This window comes from Oncorhynchus gorbuscha, unplaced genomic scaffold (assembly GCF_021184085.1).
Source record: "Oncorhynchus gorbuscha isolate QuinsamMale2020 ecotype Even-year unplaced genomic scaffold, OgorEven_v1.0 Un_scaffold_635, whole genome shotgun sequence".
Taxonomy (NCBI): Eukaryota; Metazoa; Chordata; class Actinopteri; order Salmoniformes; family Salmonidae; genus Oncorhynchus; species Oncorhynchus gorbuscha.
In genome coordinates, this window is record NW_025745747.1 from 165461 (window position 1) to 179276 (window position 13816).

Sequence of the window (13816 nt, forward strand, 5' to 3'; positions counted from 1 at the left end):
TATATTACACCTGTGGTGTGATAGTTGACTAGGTGTAGACTGACTGCTGTATATTACACCTGTGGTGTGATAGTTGACTAGGTGTAGACTGACTGCTGTATATTACACCTGTGGTGTGATAGTTGACTAGGTGTAGACTGACTGCTGTATATTACACCTGTGGTGTGATAGTTGACTAGGTGTAGACTGACTGCTGTATATTACACCTGTGGTGTGATAGTTGACTAGGTGTAGACTGACTGCTGTATATTACACCTGTGGTGTGATAGTTGACTAGGTGTAGACTGACTGCTGTATATTACACCTGTGGTGTGATAGTTGACTAGGTGTAGACTGACTGCTGTATATTACACCTGTGGTGTGATAGTTGACTAGGTGTAGACTGACTGCTGTATATTACACCTGTGGTGTGATAGTTGACTAGGTGTAGACTGACTGCTGTATATTACACCTGTGGTGTGATAGTTGACTAGGTGTAGACTGACTGCTGTATATTACACCTGTGGTGTGATAGTTGACTAGGTGTAGACTGACTGCTGTATATTACACCTGTGGTGTGATAGTTGACTAGGTGTAGACTGACTGCTGTATATTATACCTGTGGTGTGATAGTTGACTAGGTGTAGACTGACTGCTGTATATTTGCTCAGGCCTTTTGTCATGCCTTTTGTCATCCACAGTGGATATCAGCACTTTTATTGTTTCGCTGTATGTGTTCTGAGAATGGCTGCTTGGCTGTTGCTGCTCCTGATGGTACAGTAAGCCAGCCAGCCACCTCACCTACCTGGGCACCAGTCACATCAGTGTGCTGTGTGCTGTCTCAGGCATGTGTCTACATGGTAAGCCCCCTTTGAATAGAGACTTGTGCTGAGCAAGCAGCGAGCCACGTAGAATGACAAAGGACAGCAAACAAAGTCAAACACCACTGGGACTTTTGCTCTTTTCAAAAGTCCCTGTTGAATAGGTTGAATGGTTCGGCCTGGAGCTCTCCATTGTTCCCTGATGAACTCTTCCGGAAGTTTATGTTAGTAGTTTGTTTAGGCGTTGTACATGCGTCCTACAAAACCAGCAGGTTGGCATCTTAGGGAGGTTTAATATTGTGTATTTAATATTGTGTATTTCCTTCATTGAACCAGGATCCAACCTACCTCAATACATTGTGGTTTCTAGTGGTGTGTTCCTTACGTTGGCTAAAATGGGAAGTTTGACTTCTCAGATCCTGTTTTTGTAGCTGCTGACTGGATGGGTTCTCTTCTGACTGACTGCCCACGTATGAACCTACCTACTGCACAGCTCTCTATCCCACGCACCAGGCCAGTGTTCATTAGGCACAAAACACATGAAAACGGATTGAAACAAGGAGGTAATACCTGAACAACTACCATTTTTGCCCTTTTGAACATGACCCAAGACTGAGAGATAGAGACCGACAGATATGGACTGACAGATGGAGACTGGCAGATAGAGACTGGCAGATAGAGCCTGGCAGATACGGACTGGCAGATAGAGACTGGCAGATAGAGACTGACAGATACAGACTGGCAGATAGAGACTGGCAGATAGAGACTGGCAGATACGGACTGGCAGATACAGACTGGCAGATAGAGACTGGCATATACAGACTGGCAGATAGAGACTGGCAGATAGAGACTGGCAGATAGAGACTGAGAGATAGAGACTGACATACAGAGACTGACATACAGAGACTGACATACAGAGACTGACATACAGAGACTGACAGATAGAGACTGACAGATAGAGACTGACAGATAGAGACTGACAGATAGAGACTGACAGAGACTGGCAGATAGAGACTGGCAGATAGAGACTGAGAGATAGAGACTGACATACAGAGACTGACATACAGAGACTGACATACAGAGACTGACATACAGAGACTGACAGACAGAGACTGACAGACAGAGACTGACATACAGAGACTGACATACAGAGACTGACAGACAGAGACTGACAGATAGAGACTGACAGATAGAGACTGACAGAGACTGGAAGATAGAGACTGGCAGTCAAATCGGAAAGATAGGTAGGAACTAGCCCATGTAATGCTTTGTAGATTAGCAGTAAAACCTTGAAATCAGCCCTAGCCTTAACAGGAAGCCAGTGTAGGGAGGCTAGCACTGGAGTAATATGATCACATTTTTTGGTTTTAGTCAAGATTCTAGCAGCCATGTTTAGCACTAACTGAAGTTTATTTAGTGTTTTATCCGGGAAGCCAGAAAGTAGAGCATTACAGTAGTCTAATCTAAAAGTGACAAAAGCATGGATGAATTTTTCTGCATAATTTTTGGACAGAAATGTTCATATTTTTGCAATGTTAGAAAGATGGAAAAAAGCTGTCCTTGAAATATTCTTGATATGTTCGTCAAAAGAGAGATCAGAGTAACGCCGAGGTCCTTCACAGTTTTATTTGCGACGACTGTACAACCATCAAGATGAATTGTCAGATCCAACTAGAATCTCTGTTTTGTCCGGGTTTAAAAGTAAAACATTTACCGCCAATTTTCGGGCCTCACCATTTAATCGAAATGTACAGCTGTGTATTGTCCGCATAGCAGTGAAAGTTAACATTATGTTTCCGAATGACATCTCCAAGAGGTATAATATATAGTGAATAGGACAAACCATCCACAGAGACAAACTGATATCTTTCCGACAGATAATATCTAAACTAGGCCAGAACTTGTCCATGTAGACCAATTTGGGTTTCCAATCTCTCCAAAGAATGTGGTGATCGATGGTATCAAAAGCAGCACTAAGGTCTAGGAGCACGAGGACAGATGCAGAGCCTCGGTCTGATGCCATTAAAAGGTAATTTACCACCTTCACAAGTGCCGTCTCAGTGCTCTGATGGGGTCTAAAACCAGACTGAAGTGTTTAGTATACATTCTTTGTCTTCAGGAAGGCAGTGAGTTGCTGCGCAACAGCTTTTTCAATTTGTTTTGAGAGGAATGCGTGATTCGATATAGGCCGATAGTTTTTTATATTTTCTGGGTCAAGGTTTGGCTTTTTGGTTCCATGTCCGTCTTCAACATTGTGAACATTTCACTCTACTGAGCCGTCAAGTTCAGAAGTTAAACTACTTGAACTACTATGACATCCCATCAGTCTAGTGAACCGCCATTCCCTGCACCAGCCTACCTACTGTACTGTACAACATCAGTAAAAGAAGTGTACAATTGCCTTGATAGAAAGTGCAAGGAGACGTTTCTATGGTTTGTTAATTGAACTCTACCACTCTGCCTCGGATCTCTCATCTCCCTGCACTTTAGCTACTTTGCCTGCCATGTGGTTGATTTCTCTAGTAGCTAGTGTACGGTACCTTCCACATAGGCCTACCGGAGCAGCCTGCCCTGCCCTCCAGCAGCATAGCTACAGTACATGTACTGTATCTAACAGTTAGCATTGTACCTTGCTGTATGTGCTGTGCTCTGCTGTGCTGTACTCTGCTGTGCCTTTCAGTAGGCCTACAGGAGCGGCCTGCTCTCTCCTGCTAGTCTGCCCTGCAGCTGCCAGTCTGGCTCTGAGTCCTACTTCTGCTTCACTCTTCAGGAATGGAGAATAATAACAAAGGAAATCAATTAAATAACACTAAAGCATTTTGTGGTTGAGGAGAGAGAAAAAAGCGAGACATACCTTGAGAGATGGTGAGGAAGGGACTGAGGCTTCAGGATATGAATAGGAGTTTGTGAGCATAGGTGTGTGTGTCTGTGTGTCTGTGTGTGTAAAGGAGCAGGCTGGGAACAGGGTGCTTGGCCCTCCAGGTGTGTGCCGATGGCTGTCGAGACTTGTGGGGGCTCACTGCGGAGGTGGCTACGTGACAGGAGTAATGACAGGCTGCAGCGAGTGAAGACATGAGTGTGTGTGTTCGCCTGCGGGCGTATGTTGGTCCGGCCCCCGTCAGCACAGACACCCACAGAACCACATGGAAAAACACACATACACACATGCACGTACAACAATGTACCATACAGTGTATCAGACTGCACATCCCAGACACTGCAGTCTGTTAGAGGAGTGACAGCAGGAGGAGTCAGCACTCCTCCTCTCCACCTCTCCCCCTCTCCTCCTCTCCTCCTCTCCACCTCTCCTTCTCTCCTCCTCCTCTCCGCCTCTCCTCCTCTCCGCCTCTCCTCCTCTCCGCCTCTCCTCCTCTCCACCTCTCCCCCCTCCTCCTCTCCGCCTCTCCCCTCCTCCTCTCCACCTCTCCTCCTCTCCTCCTCTCCGCCTCTCCCCTCTCCACCCTCCCCTCTCCGCCTCTCCTCCTCTCCGCCCTCCCTCCTCTCCACCTCTCCTCCTCTCCACCTCTCCGCCTCTCCTCCTCTCCACCTCTCCTCCTCTCCACCTCTCCTCCTCTCCACCTCTCCCCCTCTCCGCCTCTCCTCCTCTCCACCTCTCCCCCTCTCCGCCTCTCCTCCTCTCCTCCTCTCCACCTCTCCTCCTCTCCACCTCCTCCTCTCCTCCTCTCCCCCTCTCCGCCTCTCCTCCTCTCCACCTCTCCTCCTCTCCGCCTCTCTGCCTCTCTCCTCTCCACCTCCTCCTCCTCTCCACCTCCCCCTCTCCGCCTCTCTGCCTCTCCTCCTCTCCACCTCTCCTCCTCTCCACCTCTCCTCCTCTCCACCTCTCTCCTCCTCTCCACCTCCTTCTCTCCTCCTCCTCTCCACCTCTCCGCCTCCTCCTCTCCGCCTCTCCTCCTCTCCGCCTCTCCTCCTCTCCACCTCTCTCCTCCTCTCCGCCTCTCCGCCTCTCCTCCTCTCCACCTCTCCTCCTCTCCTCCTCTCCGCCTCTCCCCCCTCTCCACCTCTCCCCCTCTCCGCCTCCGCCTCTCCTCCTCTCCGCCTCTCCGCCCTCCTCCTCTCCACCTCTCCTCCTCCTCCTCCCTCCTCTCCCCCTCTCCACCTCTCCCCTCTCCACCTCTCCCCCTCTCCACCTCTTCTCCTCTCCACCTCTCCTCCTCCTCTCCACCTCTCCCCTCTCCCTCTCTCCACCTCTCCTCCTCTCCACCTCTCTTCCTCTCCACCTCTCCTCCTCTCCCCCTCTCCCCTCTCCACCTCTCCTCCTCTCCACCTCTCTTCCTCTCCACCTCTCTTCCTCTCCACCTCTCTTCCTCTCCACCTCTCTTCCTCTCCACCTCTCCTCCTCTCCACCTCTCTTCCTCTCCACCTCTCTTCCTCTCCACCTCTCTTCCTCTCCTCCTCTCCCCCTCTCCACCTCTTCACCTCTCCACCTCTTCATCTCTTCTCCCCCCTCTCTCTTCCTCTCCACCTCTCTTCCTCTCCACCTCTCCTCCTCTCCACCTCTCTTCCTCTCCTCCTCTCCCCTCTCATCCTCTCCACCTCTCCTCCTCTCCACCTCTCCTCATCTATTCATTAGGTTACGCAATTGAAAAAGGTGCAGGTAGCCTCGCAGTTAAGAGCATTGGGTGAATAGCCATTAAGTGCTTTGAAAGGCTGGTCAAGGCTCACATCAACAGCCTCCTCCCTAGACCCACTCCAATTCGCATACCGCCTCAACAGATCCACAGATGACTCAATCTCAATTGCACTCCACACTGCCCTTTCCCACCTGAACAAAAGGAACACCTATGTGAGAATGCTGTTCATTGACTACAGCTCAGCGTTCAACACCATAGTGCCCATGAAGCTCATCACTAAGCTAAACCTCCCTCTGCAACTAGATCCTGGATTTGATCCTGACCGTGCTGATCCTCAACACTGGGGCCCCTCAGGGGTGTGTACTTAGTCCCCCCCTGTGCTCCCTGTTCACCCACAACTGGCCAAACATGACTTCAACACCATGATTACGTTTGCTGACGACACAACAGAGGTAGGCCTGATCACCAACAACGATGAGACAGCCTATGGGGAGGAGGTCAGAGACCTGGCAGTGTAATGCCAGGACAACAACCTTTCCCTCAACGTGAGCAAGACAAAGTGGACGATTGTGGACTACAGGAAAAGGTGGGCCAAAAAGGCCCCCATTAACATCGATGGGACTGTAGTGGAGCAGGTCGAGTGTTTCAAGTTCCTTGGTGTCCACATCACCAACGAACTATCATGGTCCAAACATACCAGGACAGTTGTGAAGAGGGCACGACAAGACATTGTCCCTCTCAGGAGACTGAAAAGATTTGACATGGTTCCCCAGATCCTCATAAAGTTCTACAGTTGCACCATCGGTTGCATCACTGCCTGGTATGGCAAATGCTTGGCATCTGACCATAAGGCTCTACATGAGGCGCCAGTACATCACTGGGGCCAAGCTTCCTGCCATCCAGGACCTATATACCAGGCGGTGTCAGAGGAATGCCCTAAAAATTGTCAGCAACTCCAGCCACCCTAGTCATAGACTGTTATTTCTGCTACCGCACGGCAAGCTGTACCGGAGCGAGAAGTCTAGGACTAAAAGGCTCCTTAACAGTTTCTACCCCCAAGCCATAAGACTGCTGAACAATTAATCAATTGGCTACCGGAATATTTACATTTGACATTTACATTTATTTTATACACTGCTGTTTATTATTGAAGCATAGTCACTTCACCCCCCCTACCTACATGTACAAATTACCTCAACTAACCTGTACCACTGCACGTTGACTTGGTTCCGGCACCGCCTGTATATAGCCTTGTAATTGTTATTTTATTGTGTTACTATTTTTAAATAATTTTTTACTTTTGTTTATTTGGTAAATATTTTCTCAACTGCACTGTTGGTTAAGGCCTTGTATGTAAGCATTTCACGGTAAGGTGACAGTTTGATTTGATTTGACACTGCAATGTTACAGAGCAGCTCACATGGTGTAGAAGAGATGTGATTGTCTGTCAGGTAATAAGGAGTATTACTGGCTCTATCCGTTACAAGTTCGTCTTCAGCGTTGTGAACATATTCACCCTACTGAGCCGTCAAGTTCAGAAGTTTTGAACTTGCCTTGAGAGGGTCAAGTGTGACATTTCTGTCACCTGATAATGACTGCTTTAACAAGTTGATGATGAGTAGCTTGAGTAAGTTTTACATTCAGGTTTGACATCTTTGTGTTTCAAAGATGGTGATGTGCCAATTCCTGTATACTTTTTTATTTATTTTATTTTTTATTTTACCTTTATTTAACCAGGCAAGTCAGTTAAGAACATATTCTTATTTTCAATGACTGCTTAGGAACAGTGGGTTAACTGCCTGTTCAGGGGCAGAACGACAGATTTGTACCTTGTCAGCTCGGGGGTTTGAACTCGCAACCTTCCGGTTACTAGTCCAACGCTCTAACCACTAGGCTACGCTGCCGCCCCATACTTCTGTTGTAATGATATGCTAGTTACACTAAATGTGTACACTAATCCCCTGTTTGATGAGGAGCATATACTTAGCACATTACAGTACTATTTGAAGAACACAATGATTTGTAGACACAGACAGACAGAGAGACAGACAGGACACATACACACACATCGACAATGGTTACTGTACAACAATGCACATTATTGTTGTGGCTTCCCGGGAGGCTTCAAAGCTTGAATCACAGGGAAGGAGAACTGTGCGTGTGGTCAGCAGTACTCTCCTTGACACAATACAGGTCTGAGGAGAGCCCTTCTCCAGTGGTGGGGGTTCCACAGTGGGCTCACCACGCCGGCCGCATCCAGCAGCCCTGTTTCCCCATTTCCCTGTTCCTGAGGTGCTCAGAACCACAGTGAATACAGACACACCATTGTCTTCTCTCCCATGTACAGTTGAAGTCGGAAGTTTACATACACCTTAGCCAAATACATTTAATCTCAGTTTTCACAATCCCTGACATTTAATCTTAGTAAAAATTCCCTGTCTTAGGTCAGTTAGGATCTCCACTTTATTTTAAGAATGTGAAATGTCAGAATAATAGTTGAGAGAGTGATTTATTTCAGCTTTTATTTCTTTCATCACATTCCCAATGGGTCAGAAGTTTACATACACTCAATTAATATAGCATTGCCTTTAAATTGTTTAACTTTGGTCAAACATTTTGGGTAGCCTTCCACAAGCTTCCCACAATAAGTTGAGTGAATTTTTGCCCATTCCTCCTGACAGAGCTGGTGTAACTGAATCAGGTTTGTCGGCCTCCTTGCTCGCACATGCTTTTTCAGTTCTACCCACAAAATGTCTATAGGATTGAGGTCAGGGTTTTGTGATGGCCACTCCAATACCTTGACTTTGTTGTCCTTAAGCCATTTTGCCACGACTTTGGAAGTATGCTTGGGGTCATTTTCCATTTGGAAGACCCATTTGCGACCAAGCTTTAACTTCCTGATGTCTTGAGATGTTGGTTCAATATATCCACATATTTTATTTCCGCATGATGCCATCTATTTTGTGAAGTGCACCAGTCCCTCCTGCAGCAAAGCACCCCCACAACATGATGCTGCCACCCCCGTGCTTCACGGTTGGGATTGTGTTCTTCGGCTTGCAAGTCTCCCCATTTTTCCTCCAAACATAACGATGGTCATTATGGCCAAAGAGTTCTATTTTTGTTTCATCAGACCAGAGGACATTTCTCCAAAGAGTACAATCTTTGTTCCCATGTGCAGTTGCAAACTGTAGTCAGGCTTTTTGGGGGCAGTTTTGGAGCAGTGGCTTCTTCCTTGCTTAGCGGCCTTTAGGTTGTGTCGATATAGGACTCGTTTTACTGTGAATATAGAAACCTTTGTACCTGTTTCCTCCAGGATCTTCACAAGGTTCTTTGCTGTTGTTCTGGGATTGATTTGCATTTTTCTCACCAAAATACGTTCATCTCTAGGAGACAGAATGTGTCTCCTTCCTGAGCGGTATGATGGCTACATGGTCCCATGGTGTTTATACTTGTGTACTATTGTTTGTACAGATTAACGTGGTACCTTCAGGCGTTTGGAATTTCTCCCAAGGATGAACCAGTCTTGTAGAGGTCTACAATTATTTTTCTGAGGTCTTGGCTGATTTCTTTTGATTTTCCCATGATGTAAAGCACAAAGGTAGGCCTTGAAATCCATCCACAGGTACACCTCCAATTGACTAAAATTATGTCAAGTAGCCTATCAGAAGCATCTAATGACATCATTTTCTGGAATTTTCCAATATGTTTGAAGGCACAGTCAACTTAGTGACTGTGTCGTGACAATTATAAGTGAAATAATCTGTCTGTAAACAATTGTTGGAAAAATGACTTGTGTCATGCACAAGGTAGATGTCCTAACCGACTTGCCAAAACTATAGTTTGTTAACAATACATTTGTGGAGTGGTTGAAAAACTAGTTTTAATGACCCCAACCTAAGTTTATGTCAACTTCCAACTTCAACTGTAGGACACAGTTGAGACGCATCAGACCCAATTGTTGTGTGTGTGTGTGTGTGTGTGTGTGTGTGTGTGTGTGTGTGTGTGTGTGTGTGTGTGTGTGTGTGTGTGTGTGTGTGTGTGTGTGTGTTTGTGTGTGTGTGTGTTTGCGTGTGTGTGCGGCCATCTCCTTGCTATTACTCTCCCTCACCATCCAATCCTTGTTCACCAATTAGCTAAGTCTACAGACTCAAAATGTAATTGCCAACATCTTTGAAGTTAAGTCAAGTATGAACGGCCCTGCCTTGCAGTACTTAGTGCTACCAGTCATGTGAACCATCCACAGGTGGGTCATCCCATAGTCTGCAGCCAGTAAACTGGGCCATGTCCTGCCAGGCTACAGCTCAGTAGCTTTTGTCACAGAGGATCAGACAACATTGTCATGTGATTTTTGAGTCCTCATGAGATATTTTTTTTTCTCAATTAGGGTCCAATGTCGCTGTGTTCAAAGGAGAGGATAGTTGTGTTTTGTTCCGCTGTTGTTTGGGAGCTCAGGGATCTTAGGAAAAGTTCAAAGCCATCCCACTGTTGAGAAGAGCAGCTGAACCTCTGGACTTCATCTGGTTTACAGTACAAAGTGGCCACTCAATATCCCACAATGCAACACCAGGCCTATACGTCTCTCAGTTGGATATGATATTAACCTAGAGGTTATTAAAATGTATGGAGATGTATCAAAGCTCAAAGCCTCATTCCTCTACGGTCTTGTTGTCATCGCTTTTTGGTCTTCTGTCCATTGTTGTTTTTGGATGACAGAGAGACACTCACCACAGTGGCCTGCGGAGACACCTACACTTCTAGTTGGGATCTCTTTTCTTGGCCTTGGAACAGTGCTTTACTTAGGATGCATTCCTGACTACTGACACACTCCAGTGGAGGGGCGGATTAGAGAGGAACTCTGCTGTATGGCCTTCTGGCTCTTCTTCTCCGCTCGGGGGCAACACATGGGGGGTCATCTCCATGACAATGGTGCACCACAACAAAACAGTGGTTTCACCATCAACCGGTTTGACAGAGAGTTAGTTGGTGGCGCTCCTTGAGTGGCTAAGTGAGGAGGTTTAAGAATTAGGATAAAATTGGTTGTCTGAATTTGCTGAAATAGGATGCATATGATAAGTTGTTTTCTTGCTACTCTAAACATGTACGTCAACAGATTGAGTTCTACCCCAATAGTGCTTGACAATAGGAGATGCTAATGTAACCAACTGGGGATTGAACCTGGGTCTCCTGCGCACCACTATAATCTGTTAGCCCACTGAGCTGAAGCCTGTGCATTAACTCAGGGAAGCTAACGCAAGTATTTGCGTCTCATGCAAGGTAACTCATCACGCAAGTGTGGTTCACAGAACCACTTCCATTACACGATCAATCAATGAATACAATATGTTTATAAACCCACTTTTAGCCTACATCAGCAGTTGTCACCAAGTGCTTGTACAGAGTGCAACACTAGTTTACAGTCTCTGAGTTGAGGAGGGACAGTCCGTCCCAGTCCCCATTCTGACTGTCCTGATTACCTGTGTCCGGCCTGCCACATGTGGCCCACTGTGGGTGACCATGTGGCCCACTGTGGGTGGCCATGTGGCCCACTGTTGGTGGCCATGTGGCCCACTGTGGGTGACCATGTGGCCCACTGTGGGTGACCATGTGGCCCACTGTGGGTGACCATGTGGCCCACTGTGGGTGGCCATGTGGCCCACTGTGTGGGTAAAGGAGAGGTGGACCAATCAGACAGGAGACCACAAGTTACATTTTGGTAAACCCTTGACTGGCCGCCACTGACATCATATCCTACTGGGGACGAACCCACCACCTTTTGAGTTTTGATCTCTGTGAACAGTTACCCTACTCAGGGGCATCATGCATCCCCAAGCTCTGAGGCGCACAATGTACGTGAGGATGGCTAGAGGTGGTCCAGAGTTGGAGCGTTGTGCATTTTTCAAACACCTTTTTCCTGCAATCTAGAGCCATGTCAAAGCATGTTTATTTGTATTTTTATGCATATCTAAGCATACAGTACCTCTTGAGCTGTCTGTCTGACTGGTGGTTCTTTTTTGAAGAATCTAAATATGCTTCACTGCTAAAATTTGAGTAAAAGATTGAAAGGAATGTGAGTCTTATTCAGTAATTGCTTGCTTTTCTAAAGTCTACCAACCTTGCCAGCAGGCATGCCAGCTACTCTAACTTGATTGACAGCCTGAAATGTCTTCTTGGCAGCTAGTTATGAGGTTAGGTGATTAGGTAAAGTTGCTAGGAGATTAGGAACCTGGCATAAAAATACAACTTCATAAAGTTGCTAGGAGTATTACAGAGAAGAAAATAAATACAACTTCATAAAGTTGCTAGGAGTATTACAGAGAAGAAAATAAATACAACTTCATAGTTGCTAGAGTATTACAGAGAAAATAAATACAACTTCATAAAGTTGCTAGGAGTATTACAGAGAAGAAAATAAATAAAATAAATACAGAGAAGAAAATAAATACAACTTCATAAAGTTGCTAGGAGTATTACAGAGAAGAAAATAAATACAACTTCATAAAGTTGCTAGGAGTATTACAGAGAAGAAAATAAATACAACTTCATAAAGTTGCTAGAGTATTACAGAGAAGAAAATAAATACAACTTCATAAAGTTGCTGCTACAGAGAAGAAAATAAATATTAGAAAATAAATACAACTTCATAAAGTTGCTAGGAGTATTACAGAGAAGAAAATAAATACAACTTCATAAAGTTGCTAGGAGTATTACAGAGAAGAAAATAAATACAACTTCAAATGCTAGGAGTATTACAGAGAAGAAAATAAATACAAATGTCATGAAACAATTGTCCCCTGTGCCCCCTATGGGCCTCTAACCCTACTTCTACTAACAATGCTGCTCAGCTGATCTCCATTCTCCTCCTGCTTGTCATCTTTCTCCTGTTGCTCCTCCTCTTCTTCCTCAACCTCCTTCTCATCCACTTCTTCCTCATCCTCCTTCTCCTCCTCTTCTTCCTCATCCTCCTCCACCTCCTCTTCTTCATCCTCCTCCTCTTCCTCATCATCATTCTCCTCCTCTTACTCATCCTCCTCTTCTTCCCCATCCTCCTTCTCATCCTCTTCTTCCTCATCCTCCTTCTCATCCTCTTCTTCCTCATCCTCCTCCTCTACCTCTTCTTCATCCTCCACTTCTTCATCCTCCTCTTCTTCCTAATCCTCCCCCTCTTCTTCCTCATCCTCCTTCTCCTCTTCTTCCTCCTCTTCTTACTCACCCTCCTCCTCATCTTCCCCATCCTCCTTTTCCTCCTCCTTTTCGTCTTCCTCATCCTACTCCTCTTGTTCCTCATCCTCATTCTCCTCTTCTTCTTCATCCTCCTCCTCCTCCTTTTCTTCCTCCTCCACTCTTCTTCCTCACGCTGGCCCTTTTCTAGGTCAAAAGTGATGCAGAGTAGATAGATGGAGAAGAGAGAGAAAGCAAACATGCTGTGATGAAATAGTTACTGTGGGCCCTGTCCGACGAACTGGGCCGTTCAATCTTCACAGCCTCTTTAGGCTGTTGGTTCAGTCATCACATTCAATATGGAGCATTCTGACTGTAAACATCTTTATGTATGCATTTACATCATCATAATCATATTTAATGATCTCTGAAAAATCTAAACAGAGCATGCTACGAATATATCACCTCTCTTGCATTTATCACCAATCACCAATCATTTTCTAATCATGATCAGCTAGGTCCTGTATCTCCACCATTGTTGGAGTGATGGTTAGAAGTTTCAGTGGGTTTAATTACATGACATGAATTCTATTTGTTCCTGAAGTAAGCTGGGTGTTGGCGAACACCCAGGTCATATTTCTGTCTGGAAACACCCCTGGTTTGATTGAATGCTTCAATTATCAAGTGCGGTTGCAACAACAACATATCATCATATAGCCACTCTGAGAGGAATTTATGGTAATTATTTGTAATACTACCTTTATTTCTTAGTATTAGTGTGACCTTTTGTGTGTCACGTAGGATAGCCTGGGACACGGGATGGGGGCAACTTTAGAGAACTACATAACTGCATTTAGGCCTACAGTTGAAGTCTGAATTTGAGGCCTGCGTTACTACATCATGATTTTAAAGTTTGTCACTCACTCAGTGTCTGAAATGCAAGGTTCAATATCATCTGGAGAGCCCATTTAAAGGTGAGCTTCACACAAAACCAATCCGTTGTTTTGGGCATCTGATTTCCATAAGGGGTCAGGTTTTTCACGGTACCTTTTTTTCACAGAACCTCCACTGTTTATTTTACAGTACAAATGGATGACTTTTTAATGTGGCATGAACACCACCGGTCATGATGTTTTCATCTGATTGTCACACAGAAAGTAGGTTACCTTTTCGCATTCGTCCAAAATAATCCCAGCATCCGAGCAGTGCGCTGTGTTCCCGCCAACTTCCCTTAAACTCCAGTGGTGTATTGCAATTGTTTTAGGT

At 45.7% G+C, this 13816-nt stretch overlaps 1 long non-coding RNA gene across 1 annotated transcript in view; it reads left to right on the forward strand.

The window, feature by feature from the left end:
* Positions 1-962: 962 nt before the first annotated feature.
* Positions 963-13816, forward strand: part of LOC124019606 — an 80614-nt gene continuing 67760 nt past the window's right edge. Inside the window, exon 1 of the long non-coding RNA XR_006835811.1 lies at positions 963-1270. This is a non-coding gene — a long non-coding RNA (uncharacterized LOC124019606). The remainder of the gene's footprint in view (positions 1271-13816) is intronic.